The sequence below is a fragment of the Coenobita brevimanus genome, chromosome 80 (assembly GCF_032717465.1).
Source record: "Coenobita brevimanus isolate Jiangsu-jjx chromosome 80, ASM3271746v2, whole genome shotgun sequence".
NCBI classification, from domain to species: Eukaryota; Metazoa; Arthropoda; class Malacostraca; order Decapoda; family Coenobitidae; genus Coenobita; species Coenobita brevimanus.
Window position 1 is genome coordinate 51354643 of NC_137033.1, and position 19740 is coordinate 51374382.

The following is a 19740-nucleotide window of genomic DNA, read 5'->3' on the forward strand; positions in this document are numbered from 1 at the left end:
TTAGTGTGGGAGAGTAAGGATGATGAACAGGAAGTCAGTGAGAGAGAGTAAAGGAAAGATCATGCTGATGAAGTAGGGAGAGGTTTGTATAAGGCAATCAGAGGGTTAGGATAGGAGAGACAAGAAAAGGTGAGTATGAGACAGGGAGAGAGTCAACAGTTATTATGATGACAAGAAAATGTGAGTATGAGACAGGGAGGGAGTCAATAGTTTGTATGATGAAGTAAGGAAACGCCAGTTTAACGTAGGGAGAGAGGGAGGTCAGTATAAGGCAGGAAGGCAGGGGGGGGGGGTCAGTATAAGGCAGGGAGAGAGGGAAGTCGATATAAGGCAGGGAGACGAGGAGGTCAGTTTCTAAAGGGACGAGTGGGGTCAGTGTAATGCGAGGGAGAGGGGGCCATTAAGCACCACTTCAGAAGTAATCCGAGCAGACTCGTTATTCTGAACTCATCCCATCTCACACTTTTTATGCTACTGCTTTAAAGGGATTGTGTGACCTCCATCTAAACTCAACATTTGTTACGCAGTAATGATAAAGTTCTTTGGTTTAATTAAATGTCTCCATTGTCACCGATACACGCCTATTAAATGAAAGAGGAGTAAGTTGCATGAAACCATAATCCCACTTTGGTACAAGGGACGCGGTACATCTTATTTTTATCACCATGGTGTACATTTTTCCACACAGTGAACGCAGTTATGATTGTTTATTTTTATTTATTTTGCATCTGTGTGAACAGGGTATGAAGTTTGTTCTCGAAGTCCAGTTGTCCACCTTTAACTTACCATGCAAGGCTGACCCCAACATCCTTCACACATCACCTGGCGATTGAGCATTAATGCCCATCATCTGTTCTGTGATATGCCTGGGATATCACAGACCTGATGTTACTGTGTTAATGGGGGTCTTCTTTATGACGTGTCTGTGAGGCCATATGGAAGAGCAGTGGAAGCGGTGTTACGTAATGCTACTTCTCAAACTATTTCTTGTTGCAGCCTTAATCTAACCCGTGATGCAACAGTCCCCAGCCCACAGGAGAGTAATATGGTACCTAAGATGACTACTGATTCCAGTGGTATTAGATTGAGGAAAGTATATTGAAAAATGACTGCTGATTTCATTAGTGTTAGCGTCAGTGAAAATATTAACCTCTAAACTGAAGCCTTTCCCGGTGTTCTCTGCAATATGTGCCATGTGAGAAAATATCTTGCTCATATAATCCCCGGGAATGGAAGAGAATGGGAGAGTTTAGAACTTAATTATGCAGCTGATTTAAGCCCCGACCTAATAATGTTTTTACTTTCTTTTCTTCCAGTCTTGGCTGGCTGGTAGATTTATAGGTCATATTTTTTAAGTATATGCATAATTAGGAACTTCGCCAGGTGCCCAAAAGGGCTATTAAGCCCCGGTCTTTACTGCATATTAACACTTTATCAAAACAATTAACTAATTCATTGGAGCCTCCCCTGTTCAGGTGGGTAGGGCGCGTATCTACCAAACCCCCCAGACAGGGTTCCATCCCTCCTTGGGGTGGACACTTAAGTGGGTAAACCAGTATGTCATTTCCATTGTTCACACATGTTCGCAGTCTTTCAGAGTTCCATGGAGGACATAATTATACAGACTCGCTCACACACACTGCCACTCAAGTAACACGATTTTCGACTTGTCATTCTCACCCTTCGCTCTAGAGTGTTTTCTTCCGGTGCAAGTGAAGCACTGGGTGGGGGCGGGTCACTTCTTCAGTAACAAAGCAGTATTCCTCGGCCTACTAAGCACGGCTTGAACATGAATGTCATGCCCACCTATGTTATACGCGTGCAAATCCCATATTATAAAACATAGTTTCAAGTAATCCACTGTGTTACTTTATATTTAATGTACTATATAATGTACAGTACCTCTCTAATCTTTTAGCTGTGGCTATTTTTTTCAGTTAATATAGGAGGATAGACTAAAGTTAGCTGCATTGCAGAAAAAAAAGTTAAGTCTGTGGTACAACGTTTAAAAAAATGTTACTGGTGGGATTCACAGAGCTGAATTAAAGCACTTAAATGTAATCGGAACGAAATGGGAACTTCATGCCCAGCCAAACACCCTTTTTTTTATCCTCCCTTCTCACATAAAACTTTAAAGAAAAATCTAATTTAACAACCCACGCCCATCTTCAAAAGTTGTGTTATACTTACCCTACCCCACCACCACTACAATCGTGACTCAGTACACACACACACACACACACACACACACACACACACACACACACACACACACACACACACACACACACACACAGATAGGTTTAATTCAATGATGTTTCAGTATAAACAGTTGATACAGCAGGCCAGCAACATCACTGACGGTATTCCATATCATTATTACGACGTTTCGACCAACACCTGCAGTCATGATGACTACAGCTGTTAGACGAAAATGTCGTGATATTGATACGGAACACCGTCAGTGGTATTCCTGCCCCGCTGTTCTCTCTCTCTCTCTCTCTCTCTCTCTCTCTCTCAGCAAACCTGGTGACAGTATAAAATCACCGTCAGGGTCCGGTTACTTTGCAAAATCTCTGGAAAACAGATGGTTTGGAAAACTAGCGATGTCTTCTGGATGAATTCATAAAGTCCCAGAAAAACCGGGGACTTTGTAAAATAACCGATTACTTTCTCGGCGAGTTTCCAAAATCTTGAAACAGACGCAGGTTATTTGGTCAGTGAGGTTAAGAAAAGAAGATCGGGGAATGAATGTAACTATTGGTACTTGTCCGTTGTACTGCGATTTTTATTTATTTTTCAAGATCAGTTCAGTCTTTGACCTTTAGTTACCGTGATGATATATGTCACTCAGACTACTTCTTACATGCAGAGCAGCATTTCCATTGACTATTACCCAGGCTGTTATTTTTACAGCACTTGCAATGGCTGTCTTGGCAAAATCTCGAGCAGTTGCACTTGATAAATCCCTGTCCATGATATACGCAGTCTGCAATTGCCGCTCCGCAAAGGCTTATCTCCTTTCTGTGTGTTTGTTGGTTTGTCCGTTTGTTATCGTAACAAAGCAAGAACGGCGCATTGTAACTGAATTTTTGTCAGAGCAATGTACCGCTAGAATGCTCTAACTTGAAGAATAAAACAATTTCCAGTCCAATCTGACCACCGGTTCCCGATTTATGACTCATTTCTATAATATGCAAAATGTCTGCATGCACGCCTGTGGAAACTAAGCAAATGCGCCGAACCAAAAAATATCCATATTTTTGCCGGCGCTGGGGCAATTTTTTTTTCTTTTTCAAGTTTCGAAAATATTTTTTGCCTGTCATTACCAAAGCGAAGAGAATCGTTTGGCACACCTGGCAATGTAATTTTTACTTTCCTGTCCCCACCCTATAATTTGTGATGAATCGCGGAAAAATTCGCAAAATGACGGCGTACACGCATGTGGAAACTAAGCAAATGCGCTGCCCTAGGAAATTTCTATATTTTTAGGAAAAAAAAAAAAAAAGTGATGCCGAAATGGTTCGGAATGACTAGAAATATGTAATATGAACAAAATTAGTACATATAATGGAAAGTTTTATATAAATAAAGTTATGATGGGGCAACGTAGCGCGATTTTTGTTAGAGCAAGGTACCGTTAAAACTCTCTACCTTGAATAAAACAATTTCCAGTCCAATAAGGCCATCGATTCCTTAGCTATGAATCATTTCTGAAGATAGGAAGTGATGACATCCAGTAGAGGTCGCCGGACGCGGCCTTTCAGCGAGTATATATATTATAAGGTGTCCCAGGACTTGATACACCAAATTAACGTGATGATACTAGGGCTGATTATGAATAGTAATGGTTAATAATGGCTTGATCACCATATCATTGATCCCTGTGATACAACTAGGAGTCGACGCAACCATTGTTATGATATTCACATTGGAGCATAAAATGAGTGGAGTGGGTGGACAGGAGTGGGTTGGACTGGATGTAGTGGTGGTGGTGGGTAGTGAAGCATGCTGAAGGAAGTGTAGGCTATTCTGTGAAGATGAGTGTTATAGGTTGGGTTGTAAAGTGCAAGTCAAAGATGGGAGCGAAAAACGGATGATGTTGGCGGAAAGGAGTGGGTGAGGCGGTTGGGGTAGGCCAGAACAAGTACACGTTGTGAAGATGAGTATTGTATAAGCGGCAGCACTGATGGCAGGAGCATATTTCTCTTTAAAATTCGGTGGCGGATAGAAAATGGTCAGGATGGGTGAAGGGTGGGTCAGATGGGTGAGGTTAGGATGGTGCTGGCTGGTGCGGCAGTATGGTCATGGCGATGGTTTATTTGATTTTTTAAAGTATCATCGTAAAGGGAGGTTTAATTTTGTAACCTTAACCCATGATAGTGAAAATGAGAGCATATTTTGCCTTAGCGGGTCATCAGGGATAAACCAGGGTCAGCCCACCCGGGCGGCACGACCTGTCATCATCCTTATCCCCCTCGCTGCATGTGTTGTTTGACCTAAATATGGACCGGAAAATTAAGGCCAGATACATATGATATTGCAGCAGGATCACATGCAGTTATTTATTCTTTCCTCTCCCCTCACCATGTATCTATCCTTTCTCTCCCCTCAACAACTTTTAACCTTCCCAACTGCTCCCCTCCACTCCTCTTACTCTTTCTACTCTTTTCTTTCCTCTCAACCCGTCGCTAATCAACCCTTCCCCCAATTATCTTCCGCTCTTCTCAAAATCAACAGCATTCCAGATTTGCGAAGTTACCAATTTCGCTGGCAAGGGAATGCCTCCGGAAACTCCCAGTTTTCTCCCCATCTTCCCTCCAACCGCTCTCCTTCCTCTCCATTCAGCGCCATTCAAACCCTCTCTCAATTATCGTCCTCTCCCCTGAAAATCAGTTGTATTTTGAAAACGTATTGCTTTCCCTTTCACTCGTTAGGGAATGCCTCCGGAAAAATGTATAGGAAAATGGGATGAATATTAATTTATTGGCAATTTTAATTAATTAAGCTTTACATGGGACCTTCATTGCATTATGCTTCGGCGAATAATATACTAGTCTCTGTCTGATTGATACTGTCAACCGGTAGGGCATGGTGTGTTTGCTTTTGACTTTGGTTCTGTCATGATAACAGTGCTGATGTTTTGGATAGTACTTCGTGGTTTGTGTTGGAGCACTGAACATTGATTTTGTGTTTATTCCAGGTTCAGTTTATTGTTCTATTGATAATGATAACCTTTTGTGTTATTCTGCTGTTGTTGTTGTTATTATTATTATTATTATTTATTATTATTATTTATTATTATTATTATTATTATTATTATTATTATGTTAAGCAATGGATAGGTCCGAACTGTTGAAAAAAGAAAATCTCTAACTTCAAACATGTTTTAACCATAGGTAAAACTCGACGCAACAATAAACAAGGTAAAGTCTGAAGGTGGGAACGTGGGTCGATGTTGTAGGTACCTAACCCTTTTTCAATTACCAGTGATGTGATCGTCTTGGCCTTTAATACCTACATACAAAACGTTCTCATCCCTTTTCTTTCCAACTCTCAAATGCAAGAGTTAATCGTTACTCCCAGTCCTTCATGTATCCAACAGGTCAGCTCAGGATCTGTCTTCCTCTATCTGTTTCTCCTATCGCTTATGGCCTCTTGTCTTTTAAACAGTGTGCCCAGGCATCTCGAAATGAAGGGATCTTGAATTTGACTCTTTATTGTCTTCTTTATTTCTTTCCTGAAGGGAACAATTTGCTGGCTTCTAGCCCTTGGTTCCCTCTTCTTTGCTTTAAAAAAAAGTTCTACTGTAAGTATGTTGTGGAAAAAATGGTGGTAACACTTCTGCTTCGCTCCCTTAATAATAGACATGGAAACTGTGTGTGTGTGTGTGTGTGTGTGTGTGTGTGTGTGTGTGTGTGTGTGTGTGTGTGTGTGTGTGTGTATTGGAAGCGTGACCTCTCCGTGACGAGTGGCACAAATATTTTATCAGGGCCAGAGAAATACGGTAACAGCCCCAGACGCTGGAAATAGCTCTACCAGAAATCACTGTGTCGCTTATACCCTCCCCAAACCCTCATTCTGCTGCTCTTTAGTCCTGTCTTTCGCCTCCTCTTTCTTGCCTCTCTCCCCCATCTCTTCCCCTCTTTCTCATCCTCCGCCCCCTCTTTTTCCTTCCTCCCTCTGTTCCTTAACATCTTCGCCTTTACGCTTCTCTTCTAACTCGTCGGCCTTTTTGTGTTTCTTCCCCCCTTTACCCTTTCTTCTTCCTCCTCCTCCTCCTCCTCCTGTTTCCCCAGCCCGTCACCGACCTACTCCTCAGTCTGACTCTCCACCTCGCCCTGCTCCTCTTCTTTCTCCCTCAGGACTTCTGATATTTCGTGAGAGAGAGAGAGAGAGAGAGAGAGAGAGAGAGAGAGAGAGAGAGAGAGAGAGAGAGAGAGATTTGAACAGCATCTCTATATGTCCTTTACACATCCCGTGGGCGGAAGCTTGACACTCACAGAGGTACATGACAGGTGCATTAGCTGGACCTAATGATGCTGTGATAAGCAAATTACCATAAATGAAATATTTCATAAACTAAATTACTTGTCATGAGGTACTCATTAAATCATAGGGATTGTCTGAATTTACTGCTTGATAGCATTTCACATGCAATATGCAGAGTCTGGATATTTCCTCAGCACCTCTCCACGTTGAGTACACCGCTTCCCGTCCGATCAGCGAAGTTAAGCAACGTTGGGTCTGGTTAGTACTTGAATGGGTGACCGCCTGGGAACACTAGATGCTGTTGGCATAACGTTCTCCCTACGTGTCAAGTGGGGTTGGTGGAGGATTAGTGCCCCTCCCTGTAAAACAATTAACTCTAAGCCCTTTGCCACCCCGTTTGGGATACATGGCGTCTGGCAATGAATGAATGAACCTCTCAAAGAACATCGTTTTATACAAAATATTATTACATTTCTATAAAATTTATCAGTTTATCAAGATGCTGTGATTAACACATCACCATAAATGAGGTATATATTGTATTTCAGAACTATCCTCTAACGCTAGTTATTTATGAAATCTCAAAGTTAGTCAGAATCTGCTACATGGTAGCACTTAACTTACAGTAAGCAAAGCCTGAATTCTTATTCAGAATCTTTCCAAGAACATTACCCTACATAAAATCTTTACACCTGTCTACAAAATTGTAATTGAGGGATCCTTGTATTTTTGTGTCGATTCTCATTTTAATATATAATGCCGAAGTGTGTGAGAAACATTTATCTGACGTAATATACATTTTGTGTCAACACTGACACGATCTGTTTCTTGCCAAAGATATTTATAGCCTAATCTAATCCCAGCAGCAGTGACATCAAGGAGTCCGCTGACTCTGATAATCAATAAACATGAGTTTCCTCCTGCGTCATGGCGATGATGAAAGGATAGGAGAGAGAGAGAGAGAGAGAGAGAGAGAGAGAGAGATTCTGCGTGAGTGTGCCTATGTGCGTGAGTGATTGTGTTTGCATGTGTTTGTGCGTTTGTGTATATTTGAAACAGTCATGTGTCTCAGTGAATAAAAGGATGTGTGTGTGTTTACTTACGAAACCAGATACTTCTCGCTCTCACTCACTCTCCTAGTCATTCTGTCACTCTCCTCCTTGTTCTTTGTCTCTCGTTCTTCCTCCCAGCCACTTCACACATGCTGTCCTAGTCCTCTCACTTTCCTCGTTCTTTGTGCCCCGACTCTTTTTCATCACCTCACTCACTCCTAGTCATGCACTCATTCTCCTCCTCGTTCTTTATCTCCTTCTCCCCATAACCACCTCACTGTCACAAACAGTCCTACTCCTCTGGTCAGCTTCTCACTCCCTGCTTCGTTATTATGACTCCCTTTCCTTCTCCTCCCAATCAACTTGGTTTCGTACCCCCTGCTAGTCAGTCCATTACTCTTCATTCGCACCACATGGCTGAACCACGGTAAAGAGTTTCGCATTATTTTCTTCCTTATATGGTGGTAACATATTATGTCATTTTACGCCCCTTCCAATAGTTCCATCTAATTTATGTGAACTCCTTCAGTGCGATAATATTTATTTTGGTCTATACTTGTTCCAGCAAGGGATTATATCCAGGTACGGAGAGATTTTTCGAACAAAAGAGAGTGGATAAAACGTTTAGTGTTCTCTTTATTATGGGTTTAATTACCTAAGATGAATAACTGTGTGGTAGGTGGGGGTGCTCACCATCCACTCACTCGATGTAGCGCTGCTTTGGGTGTCTGCCCTTTCCTTTCTTCTCTCCTTCCTCTTGTCTTTCTTTCCTTCTTTCCGCATCCTTCTACCTATGTGTGACTATACACGCCCTCTTCTGTCTTTCTTTCCTTCATTCTTTCCTCTTCCTTCTGCCTATGGGTGACTCTACACTGAGTGACAAGCCAAAGTTTTCCTGTGTACCAGGAAACCATTTATTACGCTGGGTGGTAACCATATAACCTAATTATGGCGCCTGGTGGTTCAGTGGGTAATTAAGGTTCTCCAATCGGACTGAGCCTGTGTAGGTTTATATCCAAAGGATGGTTGGGGTTTATTGCTCACGTAATGCCACTCAGGGATGAGTGAGGCTGGCCACTCTCATCTTAAATGTCATGACCAACTTGCCTAGCCCCGGGTTCCTACGCTACTCATGGGGCGACTTATGATTGGATGATGGATGGATGGATGGATGAATAACTGTTTGGCTGAATCAACCTAAAAACACACGACTTAATCATAGATAAAAGGCAAAAAGTTGTGGAAAGTATTCACTGTTGGTGAAATTATCTAGTCTGATTTTCCGCTACAAAATCAGTAATGTGTGAGATCAGGGTAATCTCTGACCTTGATCATATATAAGTGCCGAGTATTTTGCAATAGTGTGTATGTAGGGAGTGTAAATGAAAAAATTCTTTACCCCAGCGTGTTTCTCTCTCTCTCTCTCTCTCTCACACACACACACACACACACACACACACACACACACACACACACACACACACACAAATCGGCCTCCTGTTTTATGCATTTGTCATATAATTATGCCATGAACTGTATTTCAATTTATTATTGTCGGTGGCTCTGCTTAACCGCGGCGATGCGGCGATCAGCCCAAATGTGTGTGTGTGTGTGTGTGTGTGTGTGTGTGTGTGTGTGTGTGTGTGTGTGTGTGTGTGTGTGTGTGTAATTCCAGATAGTTGTAAGTAGTTTTGGGGAGCCAGTTAGTAGTGCACACCTCAGTGAAGGCTTTATCCTCTCTCTCGGTTCGTAATGTCACTTCTAAGTCGAAATAACATTGCCTGGAAATAGGAAGACTATAATTGACGTTCACTGTAGTAAATAGTTGGTGAAGTAAACTATTATGATGTACTCTATAATCATCATATTACAATTATTTCCTACAATAAAACCATCGAGTGCCTCCGCCTGCCAGTGCATCATTCCTGGGCGGCTCCATATTTGTTCTGTGCCGCGTCCAGGCCACTCTTTTTCCTGTCACCGCCTGGCCTGTGTTGGCTCCAGTGCGGCTTACTTAATTGGTCTGCCTGGTTCATCATCCTGTCTGCCTGTACGAGAGAGAGAGAGAGAGAGAGAGAGAGAGAGAGAGAGAGAGAGAGAGAGAGAGAGAGAGAGAGAGAGAGAGAGAGAGAGACAGAGACAGAGAGACAGACAGACAGACAGACAGACAGAGACAGAGACAGAGAGAGAGAGACAGAGACAGAGACAGAGACAGAGAGAGAGAGACAGAGAGAGAGAGGGACGGAGAGAGAATGGGATGAGAAGACTAGAAATAGATTAGAAGTAGACGTAATTTATTAGGAAGATGGAGACAAGAGGTTAAAAAAAAAAAAAGAATGACAAGAAGCGGTGGCAAGGCACAGCAAACCCGTCCCCGGAAGTCATTTTAGTGCTGACGAATTAAACATCAGGATATCTAGTTAGATGTGTCACATATCATATTTGGAGTAAATGGGTGAAAGTTGACGATTTTATGCCCATTTGAAATTTTTGGCCCGAACCACCTAACATTTACCCCGCTACAGTTAACTGATGTAATGAGGCATGTTGTAGGATGCAGATTTGAAAGATGCACCATTGGGTTTTGGTTTCATGACGATATGGCGAATCTGAAAGAATTTATGGTGACATAATAATTTTATTATTATTATTTTTTTTTTTTTGAGGGAAGCCGTGACCCAGTTTGGCCCAAGATTAATCAGGTGATGGAAAGGTCAATGCCCATCATCCCTGTAATTTTTTTCAAAATCGCACCAGTAGTTTTCGCGTAAAGTTATTGACAGACAGACAGACAGACAGACAAACAAACAAACAAACAAACAAACAGACAAACCGAGTGAAAACAATACCCGTCCCTGAGCCCCTCTGGGGTGGGGACGGGTAAAAAAGTAAGGGAGGCAGTAAAGGTGGAAGAAAAAAGAAAAATGAAGTACGGAAAAGCTGAAAAAAGTGAAATGCGAAGATAGTAATATGGAAAACAGTGAAGACGATAAGAGAGAAAAATAACAGAAAAAGAGAGAAAAGTGAGGAAAACTGAATGAACAGATTAAAGACTGTTGTGATTATTGAAGATGAAAGAGGACGGGAAAATGAACAGGGGAGGGGAAGAAGCATTTACAGCAGGTAATTATTTCCTTAACTACAAAGTCATTTTGAAATTAATGCATACAATCTCCAGACAGTAATATTAATCTTCAGGGAGACTTTTCGAGTCAGAGGGCTTAGATAAAACTCTTATCAATACCCCCAGCACGAGAGACAGTTTCTAAGCTGAGCAGAACTGAGTCAACGGGAATAAAACAAAAAAAATCGTCCTCGGGCTGATTGGGTTAAGAAGAGGACAGAGAAAAGAGAGTGAAAACAAGATACATACTGTAAAATGTGGAGACGGTAGAGAGTGGGATCAGCAGTAAGGGAAAAAGAACATTGAATAAAGAAGGACAATGAGAGGAAAGAGAGGAAATGAAAAAGAAAAAAAGTTAGTGAGAACGGTAGGAAATAAAAAGTAAGTAAAATATGATAAATGTGAAGGAAGGAGAATAAGTGAGAATGGAAAAGCAGTTTGAGAGTTGGTAACGGCATTAAAAATAACGGAACTCTGAGGACGGCATGGAAAAAAAAATACAGGTAGATTGAAAGAAAAGGAAGGAGGGAGGGAAGGCAAGAAGGAGGGGAGAAAAGAATTAAGCGATAGTAAAAGGAAGGAGGAGAGAAGGAAGGAAGGACGGAAGAAAAGAGAATTGATAATCAAGTCTAAAGATAGAAAAACCAAGAATATGTAGAGGATTACAGAAAAAAAAAATGGAAGAAATGTAGTAGAAATGGGGAAGGGAAGGAAGGAAGTTTGGCAGGAGGGCTGAGGAATGAAGGAAGGAGAGAATGCAAACAAAAGGAGGGCAGGAAGAAAGGAAGGAAGGAAGGAGAGCTTAAGAGAATACAAAGATGGACAGTTGCCGAATCTTGTCCTTCAAGTTGACCTGTCCATTTCCTTCATTCTGCCTCCCCAGGTTTCCCCAGTCTCTCTCTCTCTCTCTCTCTCTCTCTCTCTCTCTCTCTCTCTCTCTCTCTCTCTCTCTCTCTCTCTCTCTCTACCATCATCATCCTTTTTTCACGTATGGATGAAGTGAGGCGTGATCCAGAAACATGAAATAAACAAAAATGGGATAAGCTTTCACAGCACGGCCAGTGAAAATTATTACACAGTCATTCTATCACCATTCAAGCCCTCGGAATTCTGACACTGTTTCACGCCAAATGAGCAAGTTCCTAAGACCCTGACGGCTATTTTAATCCCTTGGCTGCGGTGAGACTATGAGCTGCTTAAAGTCTCCGGCTTCAGGCTGGAGTACGTAAATATAGGGAGCTGCTTTATTGTCGGCCATAATGTTAATAGCGATACATTTTTACATGTTTTGGTCTCCTAGGTTACTGCTGAGCAGATATAAATTGTTTTACAATAGCCATAGCCGAAATAAATAAACAATGCAGGTAACTGGCAGGTGTGTGTAGGTGTGTACCTGTCCTACCCAGATCAGTCCCCAGCACGGTTAACACTGATGCAAAGCAAGATGGTCATTTTCACAGTCATTATTTTGTTACGTGCAAGCTGTCCAATCTAATGACGGGAAAGTGGGACAAACGCATACTAATAGCGATGTAGAAAGTAGTTTGGAAGCCTAAACATAACTAACCTATTGCTTTTTTAATCAATAGGTCATACATCAAGGCCACACGTCAAGGTCATCCTAAAGGTTTTATCTTATTTAGACCGGACTTTGTGGAATGGTTGAAGGCTAGACAAGGATGTAGTAATTGTATTCTGAGAACATGGGAGAATAAATCAAGGTCCTAAGGGAAAGTCAGATGCTATGCCCTTAGATCATTTGCTGCATGCGGGTGTTGCACCCGGAGTGTTCCTGTTTATATGAGTCTGAGATACACCAACTGCTTTATGTGGTAAAGCTGCTTCGAACATGGCGTTAATATGAAGTATATTCTTAAAGTTGCAAGTGACCAACGGCTTGGCTTTCCAACCTTTTCCTCATTTATGCAGAGAAGAGGTAGTTAACGGTTTTCACGGACAGGCATGGTGCGATTTGTTGTCTGTTGATAACTTGAAGTTTGCTAATATGGAGTTTGTCCCGTACAAACTGTAATTTTTGTAACACTCCTATCACGTATGACCATGAATGGATTATGAAGTGTGAAGTAAATAATGACGTGCTAAGGTGCTGGCTGTGATTAGACATTCTTGATATACTTTGGGCCAAGTAAACTCATGGTTAAAGTTTTGAAGGGTAACATTATACCTTCTTTTATTGTCATATTATAGGGTAGTTACATAAGCCAAGGTAATAAGGTAAAGTAGTAAGGATATGCTGACTAGTTTTTCGTTAAACTGTTTGGGAAAAACAGTGGAGGCGTGATCAGGGGGGCTTCGAAGGTGGTATGTAGTTTTTACCTGATTTTTAAATCGTGCAAAAGACTTTCTTTTTCTTCTGCCTATTAATTCTGGCATCAGATGAGATGGCTTCCATAAATCACAGGCTAAGCTACAAAATATGTCAAAGAAAAAAAGTGAGATAGGAAGGGATAGGTAAGCAGTGAAGGGTTGATGGTTGTGATGCGGCTGTTGAGGTGTTATTACTCCCGCCAAGGAGGGTACGTTTAACCCCGCGTTGGTTTGCCTGTTTGTCTGTCTGTCTGTCTGTCTGTTAGCAGGATGACTCAAAAAGTTATGAACGGATTTTGAAGAAATTTGTGGAAGGGTGCACCATGGACCAAGAGAGAAATGATTAAATTTGGGGGCGGATCAGGATCAGGATCCCGAGTATCCCGCACAGTATCTCTAAATGTTCTCTATGAATATCAGTAAGATCTCGGGGAGAGGTGGGGCATCGACCAGGAAAGAATTGATGAAATTTGGGGGAGGATTCGGATCCGGATCCAGATCCTTTTTAATGGGAATGGCATTGGCGGAGGTATATGTATGCTTTCTGAGTGCTTTCTGTTGTGTATTATTGTTACGGGGGGTTGTGGTGTGCATTATTGTTTATAGTTACGGGCTGTTGTGGTGTGTAGTACTATTTATATTTACGGGTTGTTGTGGCATGCGTTGTTGTTTATAGTTTCGAGTTTGTTGTGTGCATTATTGTGTCTGTTTACGGGTATTGAGATCAGTGCAAGTATTTTTAACCATCCCTTACCTCTCATCATGGGCTCAGACTCCACTCCAAGTGACGCTAATGTAGGGAGAAACCTGTACTGTACACAGGAAAAATCATCTGGTAAATTACCAATATGCTGGGAATCGAACCAGGGACTCTCAGATGAGAGCCAGGCAGCATACCACTACACCACGACCAGGTAAAAGGTAACTCACGTTGTCACAATCTTGTAACCAACGTCCCTCCGCCCCCACTGTGGGCATCAAGAGGATGAGTTAACCCCCTGGCACTCGGGCAAGTAGATGCTTTTAATCTATCCCAAACACTTACGGCAAGTCAGAATGAAGGGAGAAACCTGTACTGTACACAGGAAAAATTTTTCCTGTGTACAGTACAGGTTTCTCCATTCTGACTTGCCGTAAGTGTTTGGGATAGATTAAAAGCATCTACTTGCCCGAGTGCCAGGGGGTTAACTCATCCTCTTGATGCCCACAGTGGGGGCGGAGGGACGTTGGTTACAAGATTGTGACAACGTGAGTTAACTTTTACCTGGTCGTGGTGTAGTGGTATGCTGCCTGGCTCTCATCTGAGAGTCCCTGGTTCGATTCCCAGCATATTGGTAATTTACCAGATGATTTTTCCTGTGTACAGTACAGGTTTCTCCCTTCATTCTGACTTGCCGTAAGTGTTTGGGATAGATTAAAAGCATCTACTTGCCCGAGTGCCAGGGGGTTAACTCATCCTCTTGATGCCCACAGTGGGGGCGGAGGGACGTTGGTTACAAGATTGTGACAACGTGAGTTAACTTTTACCTGGTCGTGGTGTAGTGGTATGCTGCCTGGCTCTCATCTGAGAGTCCCTGGTTCGATTCCCAGCATATTGGTAATTTACCAGATGACGCTAATGTATCGGTACACGGCTAGCACTAAATATCGTACCACCGCTAGCACCAATAAAATGTATCGTCGCACTGCTGGCCACCAATTTAATGTAGCCGTTATGGAGTAGCAGTTGACTACATATTAAGTGTTCTGCTGTAAGTATAACTAGACCACCGTGTTGGATCGACGACACTGTCTGTAGTACACGTCAGCTACTCGCCGTCACTGCCCGACACTTCCCACCAAAGGTCCTCTGCCACGAGAAGGTGGAAGCTGGTCTGTTATTAAGTGGTAGCGTAAGGTGACAGAAATGAGCAGATTAAATCTCTCTTTATTGGGTACAGAATAATATAACTGCGACCCGAGAGATATGTAGGAGCGACACCACCTCCCTTTATAACTGTAAAACGGCCTCTCTGACGCTGTACAGTCACCGAGCCGGACAAGGGCGCGGTGCTGAGGTCAGCTAAAAAGTGAGGTGCCGAGCATTACATATACTCTGGGCTTATGCAAAAAGTAGAGATAAATGACAACTCTACTAGCACATTATACACCTCTATAAAATGGTATTAAGTACATTCACATATACCAACATAATAAATGGTTCCCCAGGACTTTACACTTATGCACAATTCAGATATCTTTTCACTTCTCCTAACCTTCATTTTATAATTGAAACAGGGTGGTCCTTGTGGTCTGCCATCCACCTTCTAACAGCGAAATGATATTTGGTTGTTCATCATTCACACTTCATTACACACTGTTAATTATGACTAAACAGCTTTAAAAATTATTATGTAAAATGTGTGATACTACAACTTCATATGCAAAAAGATGTTGACACCAGAACACTAAACCAAGGAAATATTGGATTAAGTGCAACTTACCGCTAAGATCCTCTCACCTGGCGACTTATCCATCAAACTTTTACCAACATATACCCTGCTTCTGTGCCCATTAATCCATGGTTTTAGGCAAAATTAATTAATCACTGCCTGGGTTGGGTTTCTGCGAGCTAAAGAAAATGGCATAGACGAAGCAGGAATAAAATACAATTCTCTGAATTCTTGGCCGAAAAATTTGCATCGTGATTCTTTTTTATATTTCTGATGTCCTATGTTTCCCTTTAGCCTTGTAAAATCGCTTGACTTTTGACAAAATAAGATTCAAATTAGGTATTTCTCAGTCAGGGTTAAAATAGCTCGTGAAGGGGAAGACAATCCATATATTATTTTACTGTCATTTGTAATGGAGATGAAGTGTCTGAGGAGTATGTGTGGAATGACGCGTATGGATCGAGTGCGAAATGATGAAGTGCGAAGGAGAACTGGAGTTGTTTGGGAGATGGCTGGTAGAGTTGAGCAGAGGGTGTTGCGATGGTTTGGGCATATGGAGAGAATGGATAATGAGCGATTGGTGAAAAAGATAACTAGATCTGATGTGAGAAGTGGAATGCTGAGAGGAAGACCACGAATAGGATGGATGGACAATGTGAAGAGAGCGCTGGATGCGAGAGGGATGTCTGTTGAGCACGGAAGAGTGGCTGTGCGTGACAGAAATAAATGGAGAGAAATTGTGAATGAATAAGTGATGACGCAGCCCTGAGGGGATATTCTACCGCATTTGGTCTGATCAGCTAGTCAGGTCACGTGCGGGTAAGGGGATGGGTCTGTTATGATGTGGCAGGGGTAAACCAGTTCTGCTGTCGGGCCCTGCTGCGGATGTCACTGATTGCATTGCGCAGTTGACCCTTGTGCGGTGTGGTGCGGTGAGGATCTGTCCGTTCTTCCCTTTGGGGCTAAGATGCGAATGAATGTGTTTGAATGGATGAGTAAATGGGGAGTGTATCGTCCTGTCTCGGCTACCTCCCTTTCCTTGGGGGAAGCAGCCTAGGTATATAGAACAGATAGATAGAATTTGTAAATAGCCTGATGGGGGTGAAACAGGGCATGCACAACATCTGACGGGCACAGCTGTTGACCATCAGAAATTGAGGATTTGCCTTCCGCTTAGCGCTTTAAGTTATACGTATACGGGCGATGCTCGCACACGTTGCCAGGTTCTGTGTTATTTAATATGTGGTTTTATGTGGATTTAAAGGTGTATCACAAAATTGTAGGTATGCACATTTCACCAAAATGTTTCGAGCGAGTAACAGATCGGGATTTCTAGCACGTTATTTATTTATTTATTTTTTTTTTTTTACCAGTTCACTGTTAAGGAGGCTTTTGAAATTTTGTGCTGGATGCCTCGGTACAATACTCAGCTCAAGAACCTCTCTGGCGGAGGAGGGGATCAATAACCTCCATTCATTTCTTCAGTACAATAGCATTTTATTCAATTTTTGCTGCTGTGAGACGGGATTATTCAACTAAAAGGTATCTGGGAGAGAAAGTTTTAAAAAGTCTTCATTAATACCTTCACCGTCAAATGGCTTTCCTTCAGTTGAGTAAAATCGTTTTGTAGTAGGAAGAATAAAATAGAAAAGGCGTCATAGTACTGAATGGGTTAACCTAATCTTACAAGTAGTGTATTATGTGTGTCATTGAAATTTAGCGTAAGTTTATACCGGGTAATATAAATGACAAAAAAAAAAAAAAATGGATCCAAACTTAAGGTAAATAACGCAAATACTTGAGGCAGACTATGAAGGTGGTGTAGATATAGTAGGACGTAATTATACCGCCTGAGTGACGGAGAGGGTGGTGTGGTGTGGTGCAGTAGGATGAGGTGTGAGGTGGTATGCTGAGGTGTTGTGTGTGTGTGTGTGTGTGTGTGTGTGTGTGTGTGTGTGTGTGTGTGTGTGTGTGTGTGTGCTGCCGTGTCATATGGTGTGGTTTGGTGTGGTGTGATGTGGTAGGATGAGGTGTGTGGTGGTATGCCAAGGTGTTGTGTTGTGTTGTGTGGTAATGTGTGTGCGGTAGTGCGCTGAGGTGTTGTGTGATGTGGCGTGAAAGTATGAAGTGTGAGGTGGTGGGCTGAGGTGTTGTGTTAGGTGGAGTGGTGTGGTGTGGTGCGGTGGGCCGAGGTGTGGTGTGGTGTGGTGTGGTATGGTGTGGTGTGGTGTGGTGTGGTGGACCGAGGTGTGGTGTGGTGTGGCGTGGTGTGGCGTGGTGGGCCGAGGTGTGGTGTGGTGTGGTGTGGTGGGCCGAGGTGTGGTGTGGTGGGCCGAGGTGTGGTGTGGTGTGGTTTGGCGTGGTGGGCCGAGGTGTGGTGTGGTGTGGTTTGGCGTGGTGGGCCGAGGTGTGGTGTGGCGTGGTGTGGTGTGGTGTGGTGTGGTGTGGTGTGGTGTGGTGTGGTGTGGTGTGGCGTGGTGGGCCGAGGTGTGGTGTGGTGTGGTGGACCGAGGTGTGGTGTGATGTGCCGTGGTGTGGCGTGGTGGGCCGAGGTGTGGTGTGTTGTGGTGTGGTGTGGCGTAGTGTGGTCCTGAGGTGTCGTGGGGTGTGGTGCTGGACTCGTTTGCCGCAGGTACAGTCAGGGTATTAAGTATTTAACCTAAACTTGAACACATTTTGAAAGAGTTGGAACATCTCAGACGTATTAATCCTCTTATTACTTTGGTTAGGTTTCGCTTCATTTATTAATCTTCAGACGACTGAGAGATGTTTGACTCCCTGACTGTACCACTAATCTGGGTTATTGTTTGGTGGTTGGTGTTGTGTTGTAGATATTCTGTGTTAAAGCTAAGGCTGTCTGCATAACAGAAGGCTAATATAGAGTCAGCATCATGTCATGTCGCCACCTGCATACAGTATGCTTCGCCATGCTACAGCTTGTTAACTTGTATGTTGTTTAACAGAACCTATTCGAACTGGGTGAGTTGCTTCGATCCAGGTCACGTTCAGTCGAGCCGCATGCGACCAGGCTTATTTTCTCTTCAGTCATAGAGTCAGTTTCGCCGGGTGAGTCACCATGTAACTTGTGGAACGAGTAAATCGTGCTTGTGAGCGCCCTGGTTTCCATGACCTTAGTGATGAAGAACGAGATCGTCTAGTGATTTCACCATTGTGGAGAGGCGTTAATACTTAACCGTGTTCTGAAGGTATGTTTATAAAACAATTCTTTATGAGTTAATTAATAAGAGCCAAATTTTTCACGTCTATTCAGTATTGTCACATAACCTGCACATGATTATGCATAGTTCAAGTAGATATCGCACCTGGCAGCCTGGTGTGGTGGGGCAGGCTACTGATAAACCTGACTCCTCGACATTTTCTGGATGAAGAGGAATATTCGTTTTTACGTGAACCAGATGACTCGACCCGCTTCAACTCTCGGTATGCAGGCCGCCTCACACTGCCTAATTCCCCAACCTTACTATTCTTTATTCACTCACCGCACCTCATTCTTCATTCCCCATCCTAATCCCTTCTTTTCTCACTCACCCAGTCGCTGTCTCACTCATCCATTCCCTTCCTCACTTACCCAGCATTGCCTTACTCATCCTGTCCCTCACACATTCACCAAGTGTTTGTCTTACTCATCCGGTTACATGATCTATTACTTACTCAGCCAGTCTTCCTCAGACATCCTTTCCTCATTCTGTTTTATTCGTTGTACTAGTATCCCTTGCACACTCAATGTCCGTCACTTGCTCACTCACCTAACCTGTCACTTCCTCAATCACTTACTTATCCCCTCTCTCTCTCTCTCTCTCTCTCTCTCTCTCTCTCTCTCTGCAATTCATCTCCTCTCGGCCACATTCACTGTCATTTTTTTTTTTCTTTGGTTGGTTGGGGGGGTAGATTTTCTCTGTCACTGTATCTAAATTTATCACTTATTCCCTGATTTACACAGACACTTCACATGCTTTTTATTCTCCCTGATTTTCACTCTCACTCGCTTTAACTCACTCATGCTCACACTAACCCTTTTTCAGTAGCGCTTTAACCATTTTTCGCTGGCTCACTCACCCTCTCAGCGACTCACTCACTCTTACACTCTCATTGACTCGCTTATTTTCACCTTCCCCATCATCATTCTCTTTGTCTCTTACTACTAAGGTTTAAATAAAAGCTGTGGAGTCGAGTGACTCCCAGAGCGCTCATTTAAAAGGCTAATTAAAGTTTGCCAATGAGAGAGAGAATTCACAGTTAGCATGTAGATTGGAAGCCCGAATTTATTTCTTGTTACTATTACACGGTTTTA

General features: G+C 42.8%; 1 pseudogene; it reads left to right on the forward strand.

Moving 5' to 3' along the window:
• The first annotated feature begins 6681 nt into the window (after positions 1-6681).
• Positions 6682-6799, forward strand: LOC145409402 (5S ribosomal RNA; annotated as a pseudogene).
• Positions 6800-19740: the final 12941 nt, after the last annotated feature.